At 45.8% G+C, this 26,324-nt stretch overlaps 1 protein-coding gene and 1 long non-coding RNA gene across 5 annotated transcripts in view; one reads left to right on the forward strand and one right to left on the reverse strand.

Moving 5' to 3' along the window:
* The window catches only part of LOC109644236 (leucine-rich repeat and fibronectin type III domain-containing protein 1-like protein), a 175,577-nt gene that overhangs the window by 50,989 nt on the left and 98,264 nt on the right, over positions 1-26,324 (reverse strand). For 3 of the 4 annotated variants that reach the window (XM_069534241.1, XM_069534242.1, XM_069534240.1), the window contains one exon: positions 22,309-22,508. The exons of the other annotated variant lie outside the window; for it this stretch is intronic. The gene's annotated coding sequence lies outside the window, so the exon portion shown is untranslated. The remainder of the gene's footprint in view (positions 1-22,308; positions 22,509-26,324) is intronic. 4 annotated transcript variants of the gene reach the window in all.
* On the forward strand, positions 2,058-4,096 carry LOC138412028 (uncharacterized). Its single transcript, XR_011244545.1, has 2 exons — positions 2,058-2,197; positions 2,799-4,096. It is a non-coding gene; the product is annotated as an uncharacterized lncRNA (long non-coding RNA).

Raw genomic sequence — 26,324 nt, forward strand, 5'->3', positions numbered from 1 at the left:
GGAGGATGGAAAGGAGAACGGACGGAGGGTTGTTCCATCCTGAGTCCAGAGAGAGACGTAGAAATTCAGCAGGGAGGCGGCAGAAGGGCCAACACGCACATGAACACACACACACACACACACACACACAAACACACACACAAAGACTGTGTGTGTGTGTGTGTGTTGGCAGAGGATGGCAGATGGTCAGAGCTGAGTCTCTCTCCCCTGTAGGTTTCTTGGCTCTCTCTCTCTCTCTCTCTCTCTCTCTCTCCGTCTCTCTCTCTCTCGCTCTCTCTCTCCCTCTCTCTCCCTCCCTCTCCCTCTCTCTCTCTCTCTTCAGCTCTACCTCTTCTGGAGTTTCTCTCCATCTTTAATGAAGAGTCTGGTCGTTCAGTTCAGAATTTATGTTCAGAATGTGTATTTTACTTTTCATCAAAACTCTGCCCTTGCACTCAAACAGCTCCCGTTTGCACTTCAGCCTCTGCTGTTACTCTGAAGGGAAATGAGGGGGTGGTGGGGGGGGAGGGGGAGGGGGGGAGGTCTGTGTCTCTCTGCGTCTAATTGTTCATAAACTTCTACTTCATTCTGTTATTTCCTCCCTGTGTTTACTGTCTGCCAGCACAATTTAACTGATCTTGTCTCCACTTCAGACACTGACAGGAAGGAGTTTGTTCTGTTCTTGCTGAGGAACTCAAACTATAATTTGGTCAAAGGTAACGTGACGGAGTCCTCAGACTAGAATAATACGAATATTATTACATTTCAATCTAAATTAAAACCTGATGAAACTGTCAGGCCTCACGTTCGCCCTCCGTCTCCAGGTTGTGTGTGTTTCATTGCATCCTAACATCAAGTACACAACCGCAGGTTGACGACCCGACTGGATTTTATTTCGCTCAGTAATAAAGTGTCTTTGTACGAGGGAGGAGTTTTTATTCCTCGTTAATGAGGCGCAGAGAGGAGGCAGCTGCACACACACAAACCAACCGCAGCCATTACACAAGCTAATGCTGACCGACGATGCATAAGAAGATCAGACCTGATGATTATTGATTAATTCAACTGATAATCAGCAATAGATTAGGACACCCACACACACACACACACACACACACACACACACACACACACACACACACACACACACACACACACCTTACTGTCTAAAGCACATGCAGACAAAGTTCTGGAGCTGTTGAAGGCCACAGAACAAGAGGCTGGAACGTCTGATGACTGTATAATGATGTTTACCAGTCATCAGACAGAAACAGATTTATGAATATGAATCCGTCTCTTTGAAGTCAGAGAGAAAGTTTCAAACCAAGCAACTCAATTATTGACGAGACGATCTTGATGACAGGCGGCAGGTGAACGAGAGGTGAGCACTTCAGGTTCATCAGGAGAAGATCGGGGGAAACTCACTCGGGACTGAAACAAGCAAACAGAGCCTGTGTCCGTCCACTCATCCATCAATCAATCCATTGTCCATCCATCTGTCCATCATTCCATCCATCCATTCATCAGTCCACCCATCAACCAATCCATCCGTCCATTGTCCATCAATCCATTCATCTATCTATCTATCCGTCCATCCGTCCATCTGCAGTCTGTTTCTCAGATTCTCGGAGTCGTGCTCGGCTGCTTGTCAGTTTCTTCTTCATTTATAAATATAATTCATCTGACGTCACATCACTGACTTACTTTACTGATATCGGTCATGTGATCGGTCAGGCTGACAGTGAGCGCCCTCTGCAGGACCAGAAGACAAACTACTTCAGACAGTTACAATATGAACCCCCCCCAATGCTTGAACTTCAAATGAAAAGTGAGAGGCCTACTTCCTGTAAAGGATCCACTTCCATGAGTCATGACTCGTACTCGTAGGAAATCACAGTGGCCCAAATATAAATAGTTTAAATTGGATTTAAACACGTGGACTGTCTTATCTGTTATTTCCGTTCATTCACTCCAACAGATCTTCCTTTTGAACACGAGCAGGGCGATGACAGTGTTGTCTCAACGAGACGCTGCGTCTCCTCAGGGGAATCCCATTAGATAAGTAAGATTCCTCCACCCTCGCCTCCCTGCTGGGAGGAGCTATAGCACGGACAGAATCAGACTTTCCCCTCGAACTCAGATCTCAGCAGCGACTGATGGACGTTATCTGACGATCCGGCGAGAGCCAGCGGTCCGTGTCCGTCAGTCAGACGTGTTGGTGAGTCTGAGTTGAGCTGTGGGCGAGCGTGTGCGTTCGATGTGTGAGCGTGTGCGTTTGATGTGTGAGCGTGTGCGTCTGATGGGCGATTTCCTGGCTGACTGATGGTGTTTTGAATGACTGATGAGGTGGATGATCTGGTCCAGTGCGTCTGCGTCCCCGGGCTGATGGACTGAGCCCCTTCCACTTTACAGGGAGAATATCAAAGTGGCCTCTTTGTCGCCTCAATCGTTTTTTCCCCTTCTCGGCGTCCTGTCTTTTTCTTTTCGTCCTCCCTGTCTCTCACGTCTCATTTCCTCTGACTCTTTGTCTCTGCTTCTCCTTGTCCGTCACGCCTCTGTCTGTTTTTTTCACCTTTTAACTCCTCGTCACTTGTTTTTCTTTCCTTCTCATCGGAGGTTTCTCCTCTTGTGTTGTTTTGACTTTGTTCTTGATTATTTTCACTTTTATTCTTATTCTTAATAATTATAATGATAATAATACAAAAATATACAATAACAATAATCAAAATGACCTTTAACCTAACACTGATACTGGACACATGTTTTGTCAGTTGTAATCCAAACACTGTTTTAAATTTGATCTTTTTTTCACCCTGCAGATTTCTTTAAATTCACTGAGAGCCTGAGAAAACATGTCGGATGAAGGGATGGAGAAGAAAAACAAACAAATCAACGGAGGAGTGGACTTAATCTGCAGCCTCCGAGCTGAGGACACAAGACAAACAAGGGAGACGTCCACATTCTATTATCCTGTTCTTTCAGGACAGAGAGAGACGAGAGCAGAATATAAACCTCACTGCTGTCGCTACGTTTTCAATTCTACAAAAACTCAACGAGAATCCATCCTTGACCAACTGCAGCTCTACAGGACGGACGGAGAGAGAGAGAGGGAGAGAGACCACGAGACGCAGGGGGGAGGGAGAGAGAGAGAGAGAGAGAGAGGGAGAGAGACCACGAGACGCAGGGGGGAGAGAGAGAGAGAGATTGTTAAACACTAGGATCAGTCTGAGATGAATGAGGGAGATAAAGACAGAATGATATCACAGATAGTCAAGTTAAACTACAGTGTCATTACACTTTAATTCCAGGAATAAGACCTAATGTGATCCCATTAACACTCGGCTGACGTCTTTTAACCAGATCAAGACGCCGTTTGTTCAGCGACGGAGAAGCATCGTTACACTTAGTCCAAGATAAAGAGGAGGAATTAGAGTGAGCGTGAGGGAAACGTTTTATCAGAGGACAGAACTGAGACGCTCTGGCTTCAAGTCGCCCGTCTTTATCAACAGTCTGTGGTAGGAACCAAACATAGAAAGACTTTATTTAGTTTGATTCAGACTTCAGATCCATATTTACTTGTTTCTAGAACATAAGTTTCATAAGAAGATGAGACTCCAGTCAACCACTCATCTCCTTCAAAATTAAATTAGCACAATGCCTCTGTGAGCTCTTTCCTGTTTCCTCCCCTCTTTGGAAAACTCTTCTTTTTGTTTTCAGAGGTGAATGATTCCTGTTCGGATCAAGAATTCAAGATTCTGACCCGCGAGCTGATGAGTGAGATGATTCACGGGGAGGTCAGGGGTCGTCACGGTGATTCTGGCGGATCGTGATGCAGCAGAGATGCTGAGAGAAACGTCAGAGAGTCAGAGGAGACATGTCCGTCCTCAGGGGACGAGAAACCTGCTAAAATTATAATATAATCATAATAATAATAATAACGGTAACGACCACAGTGGGCTCTTATGCAGCTGTTCCTCTGTGAATAGATAGACTCTGTGTTCAGCACGGTGAACGTGAGTGTTGGTCGAGAAATGAACCAGATTCAGCTCTGATTCAGTTTCACTCTGAATCTAGAACATGTTTTATCGTTTGTAATAAAGACGCTGGTGTTGGTTTTGCACGATTAACTTTGATTCCACTTCGTCTCAGGCGGTGACATCGTTGATGAAACCCCGCACCCTGTCTTTAAGTCATAGATTATATGTTTTCTATGCAGTACTAATTATCGGCTTCTGGCTGAAATCACACGGAAAAAAATAAAAACCACCCTCCAGAGTGAAGAATCAATGAGAGTGATCAACTGATTTATAAAAATAGATCAGGATCTCGTGCCACACTGATCAGTCATGTACAGATTAACAGTGAAGATGTATATGTATTGATCTCGATCGATACGACATGAGGTTGAAAAGATAATCAGTAACGGAGATGGATTGGTTATCGATCGTCAGGCTCATTCAGAAATCAGAGCATGCAGACGTTCGGAGATGAACTGAGAAGAAGCTGCAGCACGTTTCTGAAAACCTTCAGATCCAGCAGATCCAGGTGAGACCAGCTTCATCGGACATGACCGCTAAAGAATCCTACAACAATAAATGACTGATATAGGCACATGTACAACATTTGTCTGATTATTCATATATACATGAATATACACATGAATAAAAAGCTCCTGAATCGTTATGTAATGTTGATTTTATCATAACAGTTTACTTTATTCTATTCATTACTTTATGATTAACCGGTGTTGTTGTTCCTCCTGAGAACTGAACATCTCTCATGACCTTGACCGTGTTCATACAAACAGCTCTGCTGAACAATTAAGAAAATCTACTGAACCAGAACAGACTCGTCTCCGCTCCTGCCTCTAAAAGTGAAATATGTAAATTCACCTCATTAAAATGTGTAAAAACAACACGACCTGTGTTGCATCTGCAGCCGAGTCGTGTTCAGTGTGTTTCATTTGGTCCCAGAAGAGTCACAAGAGGTCACGTTTTTACGATACATGTTTTAGATCTTTATCAGTTTTCTAACTCGGTACGAAGCAGACGAAGGATTGTAGTCGTCGGACGTCTGGATGTTAAGTCAGAGAACAGAGACGTCCTGTGTCGACAGCGTCTGAACGTGAAGCTGAATCAGCTGCTCTGTACTTTTAGAGGAAGACAATTCAAACTCAAAGGCTAAAGTAAAACGACCGTTTCTGAGGTTTCTCACATGATTTAACTCAAAAGCAACATCAGCAGCTCCCGTTCACGAGGACATCGTCTCTAACACACAAAAATAAATGTTGTTCTTTAGATGGTCACACGTCTCCTCTTATATCTATATACATACATATAGATATAAAGACACGTCCTCTGTTAGAACACTAATCATCTACAATTCAAGGAAGAAATTCTTTAGAATAATTTTGGACCCAAAGCAGAGAAGAAGTTCAGAAGTTAAAACACACCCTGAGTACGGAGGGATGAAAGTAATGAGGAAGTCATTTCTCCCTGTGCGGAGCCGTTGTGCTGCGCTCACACCCTCATCAATATTCATGCAACGAGTCCGCTTATCAATCCACAGCACGCACATGGTCCGAGAAGAGAAGTTCTCTTTCCTCTGTGTTTAACACTCAAGACAAGAGACGCACACCAGCTCCAAAAACAAACTGGAGCCAAGTCACCTGGAGCGCCCCCTGGTGGCTGGCTGCAGTAACAACGCGCAGCAACATGGACCGAACTATGTTCACGTCAAAGATGGTTTCTGTCTGTTTCGGTAGTTCTTGAATGTTCGTGTTTCCTGCACATCATTTTTTTTTCTTGATTTATTGAAAGCTATCGAGACGTGAAGAGGATTGAGATGAAGAGTGTTTCAGACACAAACACTAACTTAGATATAGTTTCATCTCCTCTAAATAATGCTGTTGCCCTTTGCTCTATTCTCTCTCCTAAATCCAGCCTGGTACTGGAACTAGAACATCGATGAGTTCAGAGCTCGTTCAATCAAGCTGTTCAGTCACACACTCAGAAATATCCGCCCGCTGAATGAGCCTGATTGAAATCTGGACAACCTGAGGTCGGACTCCAGTGTGTTGTTGTGTGTATTAATCTTCTGTGTGAATCAAATATCTAAACCTCATCATCCAGGACTAACAACAGAGGCGAGCTCCTCTTTTGTGTGTGTGTGTGTGTGTGTGGGAACGCTGGTAATTACAGAGGGTCAAAGTTAATAAAGGTCCCACTGTAGCTGCAACATCTAATCACAATGTACAAGCAGCAATTTGGGGAATAATTTTAATGTCCGCTGTTGTTTTCTCTGTTGAATAATCAGTAGAGTTGTGGTGAAACTGGGAGTTCGTTAGCTGGACTCTGTTCCAGTGACTGGTCCCCAGATCTCAGCAATTAAGATACTGGGGGAGCTGTTACTGTAATAAATGGAAATGACGTCCAGAAGCCTTTGCTCCATAAAGTCACCAGCCTGTGTGTGTGTGTGTGTGTCTGTCTGTGTGTAGAGAACAAACATTGTGACGGTAGAGGACATGGAGGCAGCGGTTTGTAACATCATCTGGACACCTGGTCATTTTATAAAGTCCACCATTAGAGAGAACTCTTCCTCGTGTTCTTTTAGGTGTGATCGATAAAGTGAGGTGAGGTGAAGGTGACGGTGAGGCAAGTCGTAGTGGTGTGTGTGTGTTTGTGTGTGTGTGTGTGTGTGTTCCTCCCACGCTCCATGGTTCACTGGAGGAGTTTCCAATATCCTGATTTCCCAGATCATCGATCTACATCCTCTCTTCTCTCTCGTCTTTACCTCCGTCCTCCACCTTCTCCTCTCATGCAAATTCCCTTTCCTGTTTTTTTTTTAATCCACCTGTGACCCGTCCTCTCTCTCTTCATTTCTTCTTCTGTTGTTCCTCTGCCCCGCTTCTTCCCCCCCGTCTCTCTCTCCACCGTCATTAATTAAATAATTATGCTTGAGAAACGAGGCCAGAAGGTGAAAATCATCCACAATCCAAATGACTTGTAGAGTAAAATCTATAGCTGTGACACAGATTTACATGGTTCTGTAACATCCCATCATTGTTAACTAAGATCCACCCCCCCCCCCCTCACCTGCTGAATCTCTGAGTGGAGCCTGAACTTCCCAGCATGCCGTGGGTTTCGGAAGCAGCATGCAATTCTCCCCCCATCTACAGCCCAGATGGAGACAGAGTCCCAATTTGAAAAAGCACCAGGAAAATAAAGCTGTTCCCCAACTGAAGATGATCAAAATGGCTGATGAAATATTACAGAGGCAGAGAAATTCTTTGATAGAGCATCTGATGAAATGTGATCATATCCAGAGAAAAGTAAAAATAAACACACACACGGGCAGAAAGAAGAATTAATGGTAGAAACATGTGCTGCGTCTGAACACACGGTATATTCAGACTAAAGAGGTGGCCAGAGGACAAGACACCGAGCGAGGGAGGAGGAGGAGAGAAAATGAGAAGAAAGAAATAGAAAGAGAGCAATAAATCCAGATAAAGAGACACCTGGAGGGAGGAGGAGGAACAGAAAACAGAGAGGAATGAAATGAAAAGAGTGGGAGGCGGAGAGGAGAGGAGGGAGAGACGGCCGAACAGAGGCAACATTCGTTCACTGTTGCATTAATGTATTAGATAGTGAGGAGAAGGAGAGAATGGAAACTGAGGGCATTCATTTCACAAGCAGAAAACAACATGCTGACAAGAAGCGGCGCGATGGAGGAGAATAATGGGAGGAGATAAAGGAGGAGCGAGGCGGAGGAAGGGGGGGGGGGGGCAGAGCCGAGGACACCCAGAGAGAAAAGAGGTAATGACGTTCAGATACAAGGATGGAGCCATGTTTCTCCTTTTTATTATTATTTTATTATTACGTCTAAAAATATCATCTTCATGGTCATACTTTCTAATCCAGCACCGACTCTGAGCTGCTGCGTGTTGTTCCCTCCACCGCTGCTCTGACGGGGAGAGAACTCTATAATCACCTCTGTTAGAGCTGCAGAAGACGCTGCCGCTGCTTTGAGATGCACACGAGGCCACAGGGGCGACGGCCGCAGATACTGCTACGCTTCCCTGAGGTCGCCAAACACTCAAATAACCTGAGCTGCTTCAGAAAAACATTTGAGAGCTGGTCCTGCACGTGTGGAGGAACGTGGCCCTGCTCCACCTCCGGCTGTGAAATGAGCGACGGGATCTCAGGATATGTTTGTGCCTTGTTCACACCTGAACGTTGTGAAGTACGATCAGATCCCTGAGGACGATTCCAGGTGTGAATGAGATCTGTGATCTGCGAACGTGACTCCGTTAATGGAATCCTGAATAAACACTGTACATCGTCCTCTTCATCTGTGCTTCCAGAGTTTTCTCTTCTGACTTCCAGTAAACAAATGTCAGTGTTTTGAACATTATCAGATCCAGACTCCTGTGAGAATATTTGTCTCTTGCTGCTCACTGGTTCACACCGAGGATTAAACCTTTGCACGGGTTTTGTTGTCAGGGATGATTCAGCAGGATGGACGCCACCAAACCATCATTCTGAAGGAGGCTGTCCCCTGCATCACGCTGCTGCCACGAGCTGTCAACACCGGCGTCCACGCCTGAGATGTGTAACGTCTCTGAGACGGGAACGACTCACACGTCAACAATAACCTGCGACTCACAGACGGCCGCTTGTCATCTGAATGTCCCTGAGATGAGACGTTCGAAGCTGTTGTGACTTAAGTTATAACCGACATGTGCTCACGTTGTTTCCGTTACTGTCGATGGTGCAAAGTGAACTCCGCCTCTCGCTGACACCGAGTGAAGAGACGTTTTGTTTAATGAGGGCGTCATGTTTCCATCATGCAGTGAAATTGAAAAGTTAACGTGTTCTTTAAGGACTTTTAACAAATGATCAACAGTGAACACAACATTTTAATAATTTTATAAGTACCTTCAAAATAAAAGCTCCACTGGGAGGTCTTATTTTGAAGGTGTAGTCCTCTATAATGTCTCCAGGAGATTTGTCTCTCGTCTGTCCTGAAAGTAAAACAGTCGGCTAATGGTGAGAGAGCTATAATGAGTCCATACGTCCATGAACTGTGAGCAAATAAATGAAAATGTACTGATTTAAATACTGACAAATAAAATACGATCTGACGACTCGAGCACAAAAAACACAAACAACAATCATATGAATGAGTTTGTTCTGGTTCAACCTGCAGATTATTTCTGTTCAAACTAAAATCTATTCTCCTTTGATGCAGATCCGCTCTTTGTTGTTTTCCTGCATGTGTAACGTAATTTACATTCGCTCAGTTCACATGATGTCATGGGACCAGGCGTGCACGCAATGACACACAGGACAGAAATATCACAGCGTCAATATAAAAAGGGAATAAAGTCATTTACATTCAATTATCAACTTATCATCCAACAAGCGTGTTCAAATATGTAAATGAAGCTTCTCGAGCGCCACGATGATGCTGACGGTTACTTTCACGTTTGGTTCATTTGATTCATTTGCTTTTGCTGCAGGAAAAACTGCCCAGAGCCGAAGAGAGGAGGTGTGGATGAAGAGAGACTCATCACTGTGGGCAGAGGGAAGGATGGGAGGGAGGGAGGGAGGGAGGGAGGAACAAATACAGACAGACAAACTTCTATCTATCATGGATAGAGAGATAGACAGATAGATAAATGAAAGAGAGAGTAAAGGATGGTGAAGGGAGGGGACAGCAGGGAAGGGATTGTGGGAATAATACTGGTCTGTTCTACTCAATATTTTAACAGATGGCATCCACACACACACACACACACACACACACACACACACACACACACACACACACACACACACACACACACACACACACATTTTCTGTCTCTCACACATGCACATGCATACACTCACGCTGTGTTTGCCAAAATAAGCAAATACACACAGACTGGGACAGTTCAGCAGAAGCTGGGCACAGAGTCTGTGTGTGTGTGTGTGTGTGTGTGTGTGTCTGACAGATAATGTGCTCGTACGTGCATGTGTCTGTGTGGGTGTAAAGCTCCACAGGATAAGATTTTTTTAGTTTTGGTTCGACTGAGCTGGATTTTTAATGTGGATTAAAATGGGAACAGTAAAGATAATAAATAGATAAATACTGAGAATAAAGCTTATACATACAGACAGTTTCAAACATGCGTGTGCGTGTTATGATGTCTGCCGGCCCACATACAGCACGACCGAGTGAACGTGACGCTGAACATTTCCCACAGACCCCGTCTGTTCAGACTTACGTCAGCTGACCACGACTCTCTGAACCCACAGTCTCATATTTAACCATTCTCCAAACTACTTTTCTGTTTTATCTTTCAATAAGCTGGTGCACGTCTGTCCTCAGACTGAGCTGCTGGTTTGACCTGTGCTGACGACAGACGCCACAGAACCTGAAGTAAAGAGCTGTTCACCTGGTGTGATGAAGCGTCACTCAGCACATAGAACCACAAACATTTCTCACAGCGATGAGTCGCAGCAGAAAAATGAAAGTTGTGACCTGGAATTCACGTCTTTTTGCATCTTCGTACATGAATTCATCGTGCACCATCACTGGAGCTGAGATTCAATCAAGAACTACACCTGTCACATTAAAACCACTGGTTCCACTGGTTTCAATGTTTTCTTCAACTAACCAGGAGAAATACATCTTTTCTATGATTGTGGGGTGAAACTGTAGTTTGCTGGTTTTTGTTCAATGTGGGAGTGAGATGTAGAGAAGGAGAGGGATGGTCGATGGCAGGCGAGGAGGATCGGGGGGGTGGGGGGTCGGGTACTTGGCAGGCGAAGCGAAACACTTTGACACCTTGTCACGCTCGGCCCCGAGACGCTGGCACATCACAGCTTGTGTGAGTGAGAGAGATGAGGCTGCCGCCACCAGCCGGCTAATCTACTGGAGATCAACAGATGGTACCAGCTGTGTGTGTGTGTGTGAGTGTGTGTGTGTGTGTGTGTGTGTGTGTGTGTGTGTGTGTGTACCTCCACATGCATGTTTAAAACTGTATCGACACACTCACAGATAAAAAACACACACAATCAGTTTGATGCAATGAAAAATGACAAAAATAAGACGCAGCGGTGAAACAAAGTGATGAAGAGGAGTTTGATCTTCCTCACCGGAAGCTTCTGAGACTGTTGATCTGCTGAGAACTCCCACGACACTCTTATTTAACAAACAGAACCAGAGTCGCTAATGACACTGATAGAGCCGCTTCTCTGCCTCGTGAGGAGGAAATGATCACTTATATGATTTATGTGATTTCAAAAAGAAATCTGAAAAACACCAGAGACAGAAGAATAATTACGGAGCTGACGCCTCGTTGTTTCTTCATCAGTATCTGATGATCTCCAGCAGATGACAGAAACATGGAGGACAGGGACACAAAGGAGACATGGTCCTGACCATTAATAACCATTATTAGTGACGACTCTACTTTACGTCTGAGTTACTGCAGCTAATTGTCCTGATAATGGAGTGAGTCTCACAAGCTGAGGTCTTACATCATTTCAAATCACACACAACTCCAAAGCCGTCACAACAGAACGATGATGGGCAGGTGCAGAACCCGGTGCGTGGAACAGAGTGACCACCGGCTACGAGTCCAAAGGGCTAAATGGAAAAATCAACCTTCACACACCACCAGTGAACTGAGCTTGTCTCTCGTCTGTTGAGTGGGAACCCTCCGCTTTCCACTGTTAGAAATAGAAAGAGAACTCTAATGAAGCTCCAGGGAATTGTGGGTCTTTTTTTCTGGTTGGCTGAAGATGCAGTGGAAAACAAACACGTACACACAAGGTTGCTCCGCTATCCTTGTTAGGACACGGCATTGACTTTCCATTCAAAAACCCAAACCCCAGAGAGAACATAAACACATCTGGAACGGATGCTAATAAAAGACTGTGTGTGTGTGTGTGTGTGTGTGTGTGTGTAGTAATAATAAATTCTGCTGGACAGAAGATGTGCGACGTTGCCACCAGCATCACAAGAGAACATCAGAAGGAGCTAATTCTCATATGACAGCCCCCCCCCCCCACTAAATCAACCCGATAGAGACACAGAGTGTGAAATGTACGACGGGATAAATCACGACTGACGGAAACGGTGGGACGATGCAATCGGCATCAAACTAGCGCAGGCTGCATCTCTTCCTCATATCACATCTTCCCCCCGTAAATAAAGAAATAAACAGGGAAGGAGCTGGAGATGGATGGATAGAGAGGCGGGGGGGTGGATAAAATGATGGATTGTGACTGACAGGAGAGGTGGGAGGCTGCAATCAGAGATCCCGTCGACAACGCCGCCGCCTCGTGTTACATTGAGAGTAAATAAGACGGCGACGTGGGGAAAACAGATGGGAGGTGGATGTGCAGACGAGGTGGAGGGAGGAAGGGGTTGGGGGGTGGTGGGGGGGGGTATCATCAAGCCGTGATAAATTCGTCGAGATGAGAGAGTTGGGATTCTGTAATCAACATCACAACATATCATATCCCACAAAGGATCCCCGCTAGTCCTCCTCCGTCACGTTTACGTTCCCAGTGACGAGATGTGGAAACAACACACGTCATCGTGTTCTTCACTCAACAGGAAACAACACCTGCTTCTTCTCTCCGTATCTTCTTCTCCATTAAAATCCGTCTGTGTGTTTCTGTTGATGTTTGTTAGTGACGTGTACTAACGTTCCAGATATTAGCTCGGGAGGCAGCGTCATTCCTGCATATCACCACTGGATGGCAACAAAATTTAGCCTACACACTTATTTTCTATAAATTTGACGTTAGATTGAGCAGCGTATACGTCACCAGACCTCAAACCTTCGCAGCGACCCGGGTTTGATTCGCTGCGCGTCTCTCTACGTCCCCCTTTCACAGCCAACTCAAATAAAGAGCACAAATAACTGAACTGTGTAATTTTTACTGAGCAGCAGCGCCCCCTGCAGCCACATGAGCTCTGTAAAGTGAAGCCATAGCATCTTGATCGCCACCTGGTGTCTGACTGCAGTATAACTCATAAATAAAACCTCCTCTACGTAAATGGTTGGGACATGGACCCAACTAAAAAATCGATGTACAAGCCAATTTTTCTGATGAGTTTGGTTTTCTGTTGTAATTTGATTAAATAAAACTGAAACGTTATGATTGGCAGCCTCGTATTATTTGCACTTAAGTGACTTTGTGATGTTGACGACTCAGAAAATTCTTCTGGTTTCACAAAAAGGAGAAACAAATGTGATTGAACCACAAACGAGTTGCAGATTATGCGGCGGAGTCTCTCTGGATCTTTATCTCATATTCTTTGGATGTAAAATACTTCAGCTGTTTAATTTTGCATCAAAGCCTGAAGGACGCGAGAGACGGAGGCGTCTGTGAGATTTAGGTCAGCGGCTCTGGAGCCAGCAGACTGAGCAGCATCGGCTTCATTGAATGTGGCAGAACGTTTATCGTCACTGATGTTATGACTGAAAACATCATCCATCATCGTGGTCGTTCAACAAGTTGGATATTCTCAATGACAAGACTGTAGTTCTGTAAAATGACTTTTCATTATCGTTTGTTCTAGTGAATAAAAATAACGCTGAGAGTTTCTATCTGTCGTTCTACCAACCAACCAAACAACCAACCAAACAACCAACCAACCAACCAACCAACCAACCAACCTACCAACCAACCAACCTACCTACCTACCTACCAACCAACCAACCAACCAACCTACCAACCAAATAATCAACCAACCAACCAACCAACCAACCAACCTACCAACCAACCAACCAACCAACCAACCAACCAACCTACCTACCAACCAAACAACCAACCAACCAACCTACCTACCAACCAACCAAATAATCAACCAACCAACCAAACAACCAACCAACCTAACAACCAACCAACCTACCTACCAACCAAATAATCAACCAACCAAACAACCAACCAACCAACCTACCTACCTACCAACCAACCAACCAACCAACCAAACAACCAACCAACCAACCAACCAACAAACCAACCTACCTACCAACCAACAAACCAACAAACCAACCAAACAACCAACCAACTAACAAACCAACCAACCAACCAACCAACCTAACAACCAACCAACCAACCAACCAACCAACCTACCAACCAACAAACCAACAAACCAACCAAACAACCAACCAACTAACAAACCAACCAACCAACCTAACAACCAACCAACCAACCAACCAACCAACCAACCTACCAACCAACAAACCAACCTAACAAACAAACAACCAACCAACCAACCAACCAACCAACCAACCTACCTACCAACCAACCAACCAACCAACCTACCTACCAACCAAACAACCAACCAACCAACCAACCAACCTACCAACCAACCAACCAACCAACCAACCAACCTACCAACCAAACAACCAACCAACCGACCGACCGACCGACCAACCAACCAACCGACCAACCAACCAACCAACCTAACAACCAACCAACCAACCAACCAACCAACCAACCAACCTACCTACCAACCAACCTAACAACCAACCAACCAACCAACCAACCAACCAACCGACCAACCAACCAACCAACCAACCAACCAACCAACCTAACAACCAACCAACCAACCAACCAACCAACCAACCAACCAACCTAACAACCAACCAACCAACCAACCAACCAACCAACCTACCTACCAACCAAACAACCAACCAACCGACCAACCAACCAACCAACCAACCAACCAACCAACCTAACAACCTACCAACCAACCAACCAACCAACCAACCAACCAACCAACCTAACAACCAACCAACCTACCTACCTACCTACCAACCAACCGTCCAACCAACCAACCAACCAACCAAACAACCTCCCCACCTACTTACTTATCTGCTTATCTACCTAACTTCTTACCTACCTACTTACTGACTTATCTACCTACTTACCCCCCCCCCAGCCACCTCTGTTTTGCCCTATCTAAAACATGAGAAAAGAACATAATGAATGTCTGTTAATCTCTTCAGCCTTCTGTGCATTTAACACTTTTAATACACACACACACACACACACACGCACACACACACACACACACACACACACACACACACACACACACACAAACACACACAAACACACACCTTATTTTCACCGATGTCGCACCGCAAGAAAAGGGAAGTTCCCAGAGGACTACCCAGAGTGCATCAGTACATTCAGCCCAGCACTCCCCAGACAGCGTTGAGCTCTGATAGGCCCCTGAGGATTACACTGAGGGTTCAACCAATCAGCTGGCATCAAGCACAGACGGAGGAAACTCACATATACTGAAGCGCTGAGGAAGCTGATCTGCAGCAGAAACTGTGCATGTGTGTGTTTAGTTGATGAAGTATCACATTTCCTCCTGGAAACAAAAGCCCGTAATAAACACGGCTCAGTGGGAAAGCTTGTGGGAGTGAACTGGGGGCCAGTGGTGGAGCTTTACTGGTTTCTGCCTGGAGCGATCACTACTGGTGCTGGGATTCAACACCAGCTCCTCCTGATCCACACGGAGGAAATCCTTCCTGTCTGTGCAGAGATAGACAAGCTTACAAGGCCTTGGCCTTATCAGCTCTGTCCCCGCTGCTTCTCTTTAAGCTCTACCAGGGAGAGGAAAGGAGGAGGAGGAGGAGGAGAAAGAAAGGTTTGGGAGAGCTGGCTTTGCTCCTGTGATGAGCGGTGGCCATCTTTAAGTCTTTATTTTACCATTAGTGCTGTCGAAGTGATTTGCACAGTATCAAGTCAAACAGGCTTTTTCTCAACATTTCACTAATCCTCACTCTGTCTTTCTCTCCCGGTAAAAGAAGTGAAACTAAAACTCAGTGTTAGTGAGAGCAGGTATGAAAGAAGTAATCTTTAAAGACCGTCCTGTTCCCTCTGAGACGTTTGTTAACACCTTCACTTTTTGGAAAACCTCAGGGTTTCGTTTTATACATTCAAGAATCAGCATCATCTCAGCTCTATATTCTATTCTACAAGAACATCGTTTTCCAAATGTACGACTTTATCGACAGAAGCCGCTCTGTGAGAAAAAGGAGGAGTGACACAGAATCACATGCTGGAGATTTTTCCTCGGGCAGATGTGGACAGTCGTGTAGCGAAGGACCCTGCTGGTCCCGAGTCGTGTCATTTCAAACCATTGGCTCAGCCGCAGTCTTTCCCGGAGCGAGCACGGTGTCTCATGAAAAATGCAGATACATATCAGTTTATGTCTATTGAAGCACTGGTCCTGACATCTGCAAACATCTGCAGCCATTGCCGATGGTTGCAGCACCAAGTCGAGAGTAGAGAGTTTACACAGGATAGAATAAACTCCTGCGCAGTGAAGACAGGGGCTCTTCAGGACAGTTTAAAAAGTAGATACAGCACGTTGACTCTAATCAAATCTCTTTATCTGAAGCATAAAGATGAAACCTCAGTGTTGTTGGGTGCTGCAGCCGATGCCGACCTGTTGGTTGTTTGACAATGAGGTTCTGTCCTCGTGTCTCAGATGTCTCCTGTTCTGTCATTAAACATCTACCACTCAGACGCCATTACAGGAAAACACGGAAGGTTCCATGTTACATTTTTAAATATATCTGCATGTGGAGTCAGCAGCCTGGGGAAAATCATACAAAGAACGTCCACGCTCCTCGTTAGGTGCTTGTTTGTGAGCTGCAGATACAAACACGCTGTCTGTGGAGACGTGGGCTCCTGACACCCTCTCTGTAATGAGCTCTGTCCAGGTTGCAGTCAGACTCACGCAGGTGGGAGAAGAAAACGAGCAGCTTCTGGGTTTTCGGACGCAAATGTACTTTCACGTTGACTGATCCAGGTTTGTCGGAGGGTTGTTAATCTTGGCAATATAACCTCAGCCAGTCGTTCATGCAACAGACTACGCAGCCAGAGCAGTGTGAAATCCAGACCGCCGCTCAGTGCTGCACAGATATCTCAATGTCTGCCTCAGTGCCAGAGCTCGGGAAGCTCATCCATAACTCTGAAGTGTGTGTGTGTATGTTCTTAAGGGACTACACACACACACACACACACCCGACATGCAAATATTGAACACACTTAAAGTTACACTGACACACACTTTACCACAGTGTGTTTTGATGGGAGCTCAGATTTTCGCCTGCAGGAGTCGTGAGGTCTTTTTCGTCACATTAACTCAGTGGAACGTTCTCACACTTCTATTTCTTCTCTGTGTTCATCAGAGTAGAAAACATCCAGAGCAAATGTATTTTTATTGTGGCCACAGGCGTGAGGAGAGAAACCTGCTCCTGGAAGTACGACGCTGTCGTGACATGAAGTGAACTTCTTCTCCTCATCGAGGGGACTCACGGAGTCCGAGCTCCTCTTTGTGTCAGGTCTCTTGTTTAACTGTCGTTCACATCAAGTTTCATTTATTCTTTATATTAAATAAATTAAATAAATTCATTTCTACCCTGTTTTCCACTGGTCTAACAAAAGAAGAGAAAAAAAGCAGAGATGAAAAGTGAGAAAATCCGACTCTCCGCTCCCTTGAATGCACCCCCCCCCCCCCCCCCCCCCCCCCTGCAGTGTTATCAGGAAACTGGACGAGCCGCCGTCCGCAGCGTGAATGAAACTAATTAACCCGTCTGACAATATTTTCTGTGATCACTGTGGAAATCAAATCCCACCGTGGCAAATTATGTCTGTCATTGTACGTCCACTAAAGCACAATGCCACCACGGGCTCATATCCGCCGAGTTATATTACACAATGTTGAAGCTCAGTCAAGTTGTCGGACAATGGAAAGAATTCATCAGGAGCCGACACACAGAACAGTGAGCGGGGGGGGGGGGGGGTCTGTGGAGACCATCAGCTCTTATCACCACAGACCCAAAACACGTATTTCATCCGACCCTCTACGTTTTACTTCTTGTCACTGTGAACAGTAGACAACACAGTGTCGTTCAGAGCCGTGAAGAATATAAACTGTGAGTTTATTTCCTGCTGCCAATTAAATGATTATGAAATGCAGAGAAAATGAATTTGGGCCGCAGACGAGATTCTTCAATCACTCAAACACAGACCTAATCACACAATGGTACACACACAAATACAGAAATCTAGTTTTAGAATAACTTCAGGCACTAAAACCTATTTTGTAAAACATAAACACAGCAGAGACCTCACTCGGAAGGAGGAGGTGGCTCACTTCTCTTCAGCTTGTTCACAAAACCCTGAAACAAAAGTTCTTTGCTTTTAACAAAGTGAACAACGAGGAAGGAAAACGAGCATCAGAGGCCAAATGAAGCTCCTCGACAGTTTCCAGCAGCTCCGACACTTTGGCAGCGAATCAGCCGTCGTTAGGAAGAAGCTCTGAACTAATTAGACAGAGAACCGATGCTGGATACAGATGCTGCTGCCGCACGAGATACAACCAGGGAAATAAAAACAGCTCGTGGGAGAGAAATGATGTTGATCCATCACGACAGCACAAAACATCTTCTCACCCCGGAGAACAAACAACCATCAGTGAACTACATCCTCATCCTGTTGTCCAGAAAAATCTCAATTTCAAGACAGAAAGATTCTGAGAAGACACTTTACGCCCCCCTACACCTGCACCCATTGGACGGTGCTACCTGTCAATCACATCGTCTGAGGTGAGACGAGCTGGAGAAGCCTGCGCCCTCATGTGTGAAGACCATGCACACTGCTGACTTTCGTTTCCACGGCTACCTGAGACTGACCCGGTGAGTTTTATCGTCAACCCTGACTGGGTTTCTCAAAGCAAATGGCATCGTGCTAATTGTGTTAAAATATTTCTACGGGAGCTGCGATGACACAGACCGTGTCTTTGCGTAGACTTGGTGCGGTGAAGCTGTCAGCACTGTATCGTTAGGGACTCAGACAAAATAATCAACTGTACAAAAGAATGGAACCAGCAGAAGAACAGTAACGTCAGAGCTGCAGCAGCTTGTGATGTGAGGATGGAACAGATCGATGTGTTAAGCTTTACTGCTCAGTCTCTGGAGGACCGAACCATTCAAGGACAAAACTGGAGCTCCAGGAGACAGATGCACAGACCGCAGACTAACAGCCGTGATGGCAGAACACCGTCCCCCGTCTGCTGCCGTAACTCAGCACACTGCGGCGTCTGGGAGGAGACGGTAAAGGTGTCAGGTGTGAGTGTGATATCCAACCCCCCCCCCCCCAGGGGAGGGGGAGGAGAATCAGAGACGTTTCGGACACTTGATTTGCCTCTGCATCATCAAAACAGGGACGTGTGTAATTGCTGAAGAGGCACTAATACAAATGACATACTGCAGCCGTTAACGCACCGACAGCAGGAAGCACACAGCGAGTGGAGTGAAGGTGCTGACGTTAAATAATCACATCACAAGTCTGAAAAGAGCCGAAGCTGTAACGTAAACTCCGATCATGTTTATGAGCCTATAACTGTCAGGTTTGTATTTCATGGTAACTCATTAAGTGAATGATTGTACTTTAAACTTCAGTACAACTCGGAGGAACCAGCACTTTTAGAATATTCTTAATAATAATTCTTAAAGTTCCGAGGGAATGTTGTCCTTTGTTTGAAAACATTCATCTTTAGTTTTTATGAATCTTCATCATTTAAAAGTTCAACAAAGTAAAGTGAATTTGTTTTTGTGTTTGGTCTCTAAATATAAAACCTCGGCCGGAGGACAAAAGCTCATTTCTCTCACATCCAGCTCAGACGTGGTCCGGCTGCTCATGAACGTCCTCAGCAGAGACACAGCGAAGTTTTCTGTTAAAGTACATGAAGTAATTATATTTAAATAACTAACTAATGTACCTCTGCCAAGGAGGTTGTGTTTTCATCCCTGAACAGATTCTAATGAAACTGAGGATGTGACACGGATCAGAGGAGAACTCGAGACATCGTGTTGAAAATCCAGGAATCAACAGTTCGACCATTTTCCCAGGGAATCGTTTAGAAATCTTAAATAAAAAAATCAGACATATTCAGAGGACTGATCTCTAAGAGACGCTCGATTGAATCTCAGGGACCGTTCTCAAGAGTAAAGCTGAAGATGATTCGTGTTCCACATCCACACAGACACAGATTCCTGGAAATGGTTGAGAGATCGACCAGAGTATGAGCAGAACGTGTTTCCTCTCTATCAGACCTGCAGGAGGTGCTGCAGCGATCCGTGATTATAAAACCAGGTTGTGCAGAACCAGGACAACAACAGGAACCTCCTCAGTATTCTCTCTGCACACTTTGTTCTCCAAAACTTTACTCTTCAAGCAACCAGACGGATGAATATTCATGGATGAAACCAGTGAACGTGTAAACTCTTGAAATAAACCCGACGCAGCAGCAGGAGTCTCCTCGACTCGTGTCGCAGCCTCGACTCTCCTCATTGGTTCCTCTCGTTATTCTGCCTCTGACCATTAGTCCTGTCTGAGTCCTCACTGTGCTCCTGATTCAAGACTCACACCTGCCACCACTGAGTCCTCGTCTCATTAGGAACGTCCTGTCACTGCCGCAAATTACTTCTGACTGAAAAGTCTTCAAAGACGCAGAGTGTCCACAGAAAGAGGGGTGTGTGTGTGTGTGTGTGTGTGTGTGTGTGTGTGTGTGTGTGTGTGAACAAGCAAAGAAAGAAGAATAGCAAGAGTAAACAGTTGAGTCTGTTCTGTGACAGAAATAAGTGTGTGGACACAATGTGGGTTTGTAGTTGTGTAGTCGGGGGCTCATTAGAGTGTGTGTGTGTGTGTGTGTGTCTGTGGGAGAGAGAGACTGTGTGTCAGTGTGTGTGTGTGTGTGTGTGTGTGTGTGTGATTAAACCAAGAAAGACGAATAATGAGTAAACATTTTAGTGTGAAGTGGAAAAAGTGTTTTTTTTTGTTTTGCATTTGCTGGCTCATTTTAGTGTGTGTGTGTGTGTGTGTGTCTGTGTGTGTGTGAGTGTGTCTGTCTGTGTGTGTGTGTGTGTGTGTGTGTGTGTGTGAGTAAATAAATGCAGAAAGACAAATTGAATTGAGTGTGAGGTGTTTTGTGAGAGAAATAAGGTGTGTAGGTACAATGTGAGTTTGTTGTTGTGTAGTTAATGGCTCATTTCAGTGTGTGTGTGTGTGTGTGTGTGTGTGTGGCTACCTAATGGCCTATTAGCTCGTCTGACTCACTTCAAATGATTCAGTCGAAGCTAATGTGGCTATTAAGGAGGCATTAGCTTAATTCGCAGTCTTACACACACACAATCACACACACACTTACACACACTAATTGTGAAGCATCCAAATGTTTTCTTCTGTTATGAGTTTGTGTAAAAGGTCGTCAGAGGAGTCGCCCTCGGGCCGCCGGGTCCCTCTCAGAGCTGCTGTGGATTTATGGCCGCTGACCTTTGAATGTGGATTTGAAATCTTATTTCATGCTCGTGATTTAAAGAAAACACAATAACTTGTCTCTGAACGTCAGACTGAGAGCGACGATGGCTTTGGGGATTTCTTTCCCGCCTGCAGTCGACGTGGAAATAAGAAACTCAGCAGGCGTGTGTGTGTGTGTGTGTGTGTGTGTGTGTGTGTGTGTGCAGGGTTTCACTCATATTTTATCTTGTGGCTCAAATGTTCTCAGTGACTCCGATGTGCTGAGTGAACACGAGCGTTATGACTGAACGCCCCTTTATGTTAACAAACTTCAGGAGAGTAATTAACACCGCAGCAGCTCTGATGTATGTTGGTTTCACCGTTGTAACGAGTCTCTGCTGGAGACAAATCAAAGAGAAAAATGACTGAACACAATAAATGACCCGTCACGTAGAGGAGGCTCCGAGAAATCGACTAAAACACAGAACTCTGGTATTTTCTAATAAAACACGATGTAAATGAGACGGTCGTCCATCACAGACGCTCCGTCACAGACAACACAGGTCGCTTCTTATTAATCACAGAGTGGGAAACTGCCCCAACGCAAACTGGCGCTACACAACTTAATCAAACTACAACTTACGGATTCAGCGTGTTTTTAACGAACTTGGGAATTTGACTCATTAGAGGAAATTCCCAGGGAGGTTGTTGTTCTTCTTCTGGTTAAATGTCGGATGGTCATTTTAAACCACAAGGATTTCTCCTTAAACACAACCAGGAGATTGATATGTCATGTTTGACCTGAGGTGTCTGAGGGGAAGGTTATGAAGAGAGTCGAGGTCGTTAAAACAATCTGTCGTGGCAGAAGTGTGTCTCCTGCACTACTACAAGGGTTCACAGCCAATCAAGAGCCGAAAGATTAAATTATGAGATTATTGATTCAAATATGATAAAAATCAAATGTAACTGGTTGAATTACTGAACAGCTGCCTACCTCTTTATCAGGGAGGGGGGGCCGTCCTATCCTCACGGGGCAGGAAGCAGCGCCGCCGCTCATCCGGGTTCTCGTGCACGTCCTCGTTGGGCACGCGCGCCAACGTACGTCTGTCCAGAGGGCCCTGCACACGCGCGTTAGATGTCCTCCAAGTTTGTCATTGGCCGAGCCGGGCGTCTGTCACAGTCTGCTGCGATCGCCTGCACGGAGAGACAAAGAGGAAAGGATGAGCGGGGAGATTAGGGGAAGAAAAGATGGAGGCAGCCGGACGGCAAAGAGGCACGTTCCTTCAATCAGCCACGATCATCCATCACCGCAGAGAGACAGGACTGAGAGAAGGAAAGAAAAGAAAGAAAGACAGTGTCACTGGAGAAAGGAGGGATCATTACTCCCCGTGGTTTATCAATGACAGAGTTTAAAGAAGAAGCTGACGATCAATCAGTCAGTGTCCGTCACACTCCGGCTTCAGACGACAGATGTTACACCGATCAAGGTTTAAAACTTCAGGACTCGACCCTGTGATTTGTTCTGTTCGTTCTGTTTCCTCGTTCGAACAAAGTTGGCGTCTTGGTCGCAGCTCGGTTATGAAATAAGCCGGGACTCGACAGTGTGACGTGTAGTTTCCACCGGAACTCGTAAAACAAGAGCAGCACGTGTTTTTAAGTCAATGGTCAGAATTAGAATCAACCCTGCAGCAGCTCTTTATTTGCTGCAGCTCAACAGCAGGTTCAACATTCAACACTCGTTCATATTTAAACGAAGATAAACTGCAAAATCACTTTAAAATAATAAACCAGTGGATTCTGTGCAAACATTTCGGAGCAGAGAAGAAAACAGTTTTGTGTGACAGGTCGACTGATGGTCCCTCTGGCTCCCTCCTGGTTTCACACGAGCTGCAGGTGAAGATGTGACCTTGTCTGACGGTTGTCAAATCTCTGCACGCCTGTTTTTTTCTGTGATGGCGAAACAACGAGGAGCGAACTGAGCCGGAGACCTCGGAGAGTAACGCCGCTCCGTCTCTCTCTCTCCCTCAGTCAGTGTGTCAGGAGTCTCTCTCCATCTCTCCTGAGGAAGCCGACATGCAGTCTCCACCAGAGGAAACGGGTTTGGCCCACTTCCTAAACTGTGTTGCCATAGTTATGAAAAGATCCATTGAGAGCGGAGTGGGGAAGACTAAATAGGTGACGGCAGGAGATTGTCAGGGTTTCTAAGCACATTCTGTGGTTGGGAACTGTCAGCACTTCTGCTGCCCCGACTCAAATCAGCCCAGTTTGGCAGCTCCACACTCGTCTCCGGTCTCTGCTTTGTCCATCATCCTCCTTTTTTTTTACCTGTTCCTGGAGACGCTGTGGTCATTAAAGGAAAGTTCAACTTTAAATTGGTTTTGTAAGTTACATTTCTGAGTCTAAAAACCTGCTGGTTTCCTGTGTCCTGCTGTCACTTCCAGATATTTTTCCTGCAGCTACGGCCGAGTGTGAAACAGTTTCTGCTAAACCTTCAGCAGGAAGTGTCAGAATCTGGTGTCGCACATAACGAGGAAACTAACTGAAGAAGAGGTTTGAGAGATTTAATTGCACAACGGAAAACAACACAACCACTAAACAATACAAGGAAACTAGACACACAAAAATATCAGGGTCTGAAATTCATGGGCCTGAATCCGGAGGTCGACCTAATGATCAGAAAACACCTGTTGATGGACGCCGCCTCTGGCCGCCGCACGTTATTCTCACACAGCCAGTTCAGTAACGAGGTTGTGAGGTGTCGTGAAGCTCTGATCGACTCCAAAGTCTGAAGTGTTCGAGGTGTTGTGCTCACGGAGTCTGGCTTCGGAGGTGCAGTGAAAGAAATTGCTTTTTGCTGGTGCGGACTTTCCTTTCCACTTTGAAGCTGCTCTCGTGGCGGCTCGACAGGCCACAGGAAGTCTGCTCGCCACTCCTGGCACCGGTGAAAGTGAAGGTCAGACTCACTCAGCGATGAGAGAGAGGAGAGGAAACACCCCGATTGTCTTTGTCTTTCAGTAAACTCGTCTCAATCAAACCTGGCAACCCTGCTCGTTCTCTCTTTCAATAACCCGTCTTTTCTTTGCCCTATTACGTCTATTTTACCTCCAGTGGCTCCAAACATCCTTCAGGTCAGAGTAACAACAATCTAACATGGCGACTCCGCACTGTGAGTAACTCCAGTCATCAGACTCCAGCAGGAAACTACCTCCTTCTGCAGCTGATAACATTTGAAGTGGAACACACAAACACAATCTTTATACTTGGATGTGTAAATCTCGCTTGAACCCAGGGGCTACCGGGGGGGGGGGGGGGGGGGGGGGGGGGTCATCAGTAATGTGGCTTTAACTTGAACCCGTCTCAAGTCTCTTTCTCATTTCCTAGTTTGAAGCTAAGAAACAGTCACATTGATCCAAAATCTCTGTTTCTGTGGTCAAAGGTGACAGTGATCAAACCTGGCAACTCCACGATGTGTTGAAAATTGAAATAACACGACCCCTCCGTCCCCCTCCTCCTCTGTGAGGGGTGACCTGCACCGCTCATCAGGCGTCTGTCAGCTTCACCAGGTACGACGGGTTCACGTGGACGAGTGAACACGGAGAGAGTCATTCACTCAGGTCGTCGAAAATACGCCAGAGAACGCAAACAGGTGCAGATTCGCTCGACGTGGATTCCGCTGCATGAACACAATCTTTGTCAGACGTGTCAGTGACCATGAGACCATGATCACTGGATCACAGCCTCACAGTCGACGTGTTCTGTCGTACGATGTTTGTCTTAAAAGCTGAATATTAAAAACCATCCCGGTGGAACGTTAACCGAGACGATCGACGTGTCTGGAGAACTGACCGACACTGTGTCTGACCTTCATCTGCTTTCAAGCATGTTCGAACCCTGACATCGCAAGTGACCTCGATTCAGAACCAAGAGAGAAATCACACACATCTCCTCCTCTGCCCATCATCACGCTCCTGGTTCTCTCCATCCACGGAAGAGAAAAACAAGTCAGAGGTGATTTTGATCTCCGGTGTGACTCATGTTGCTGAGGTGCTAGATGAGAAGAACCAGTCCTGAATGGAGACTGACCGCCTGTGTTTCTTAGCCTGGATAAAGAAGAGACAAGACAAAACATTCTGTTCTTTGCTCTAGTTAAGATTTGAGTTTACAAAAATAACTGACCTGGAAACCAGTTCTTGCTAAAGTCAGAAAATCAGATTTGAGAATGTGGCGACGCAGCTTCCACCTGCTGAGCGTCTCCACGTCCCAAAACCTCCAGTTCTGCTGCAGCTTCACTCGTGTCTCATATTTCTAATGTGAGTGAACACAGCTGCTGCTGCCTCGACCTGCTGGAACCACTGGTCTGAAATCGCTCCAACCCTCGAAGTCCACTCCCACAAACGTCCCCGTCCGCTCTTGCTAGTATGAAATCTCCCCATAACCTTCTCACTGGATCAGCATCATCCCAAACTGTCTCCTCAGCCTCGGAGCTGCTGTCAGACCTGCGCTCAAATGTTCCGGAGGGGCCGAGAGTGAGAGCATGTGTCTGTGTCAGATTCTCTGGTGTGGAGTTTGTTTAGGCTCAATAAAAAAAACCACACCAGTGTGTCCTCAGTGTCGTTGAGGGCAGAAGATGTCACTCTGTGATCTGTGAATATGAGATGTACAAATAAAATGTCCTTGATTGATTTGTTGAGGACATTATCTGTGAGCAGCCCGAGTGAGTCCATGTGAGAAAACAGCAGGACAATGTCTGGAGACGTCACAGTGAGCGAGTGGACGTGTTGATGAGACCCGTCCCCCAGAGACCCGTCTCCTCCATCAGCCTTAAACATCCCGACAGCCTCGTCTCCACTGTGGCACCGAACTGAACCACTTCACATCTGAAGAGCCCGACATGGCGGCGGGTTCCTTCCCACTGTGCCTCGTCTGAATCCACTCACCTCCTCTGTTTAAATATCACTTCAACGTGGAAACTCTGCTCGCAAACCTGCAACCTGGCAACCGCAGCAGGTT

Source organism: Paralichthys olivaceus, chromosome 11 (assembly GCF_024713975.1).
Source record: "Paralichthys olivaceus isolate ysfri-2021 chromosome 11, ASM2471397v2, whole genome shotgun sequence".
In the NCBI taxonomy this organism is placed as follows: Eukaryota; Metazoa; Chordata; class Actinopteri; order Pleuronectiformes; family Paralichthyidae; genus Paralichthys; species Paralichthys olivaceus.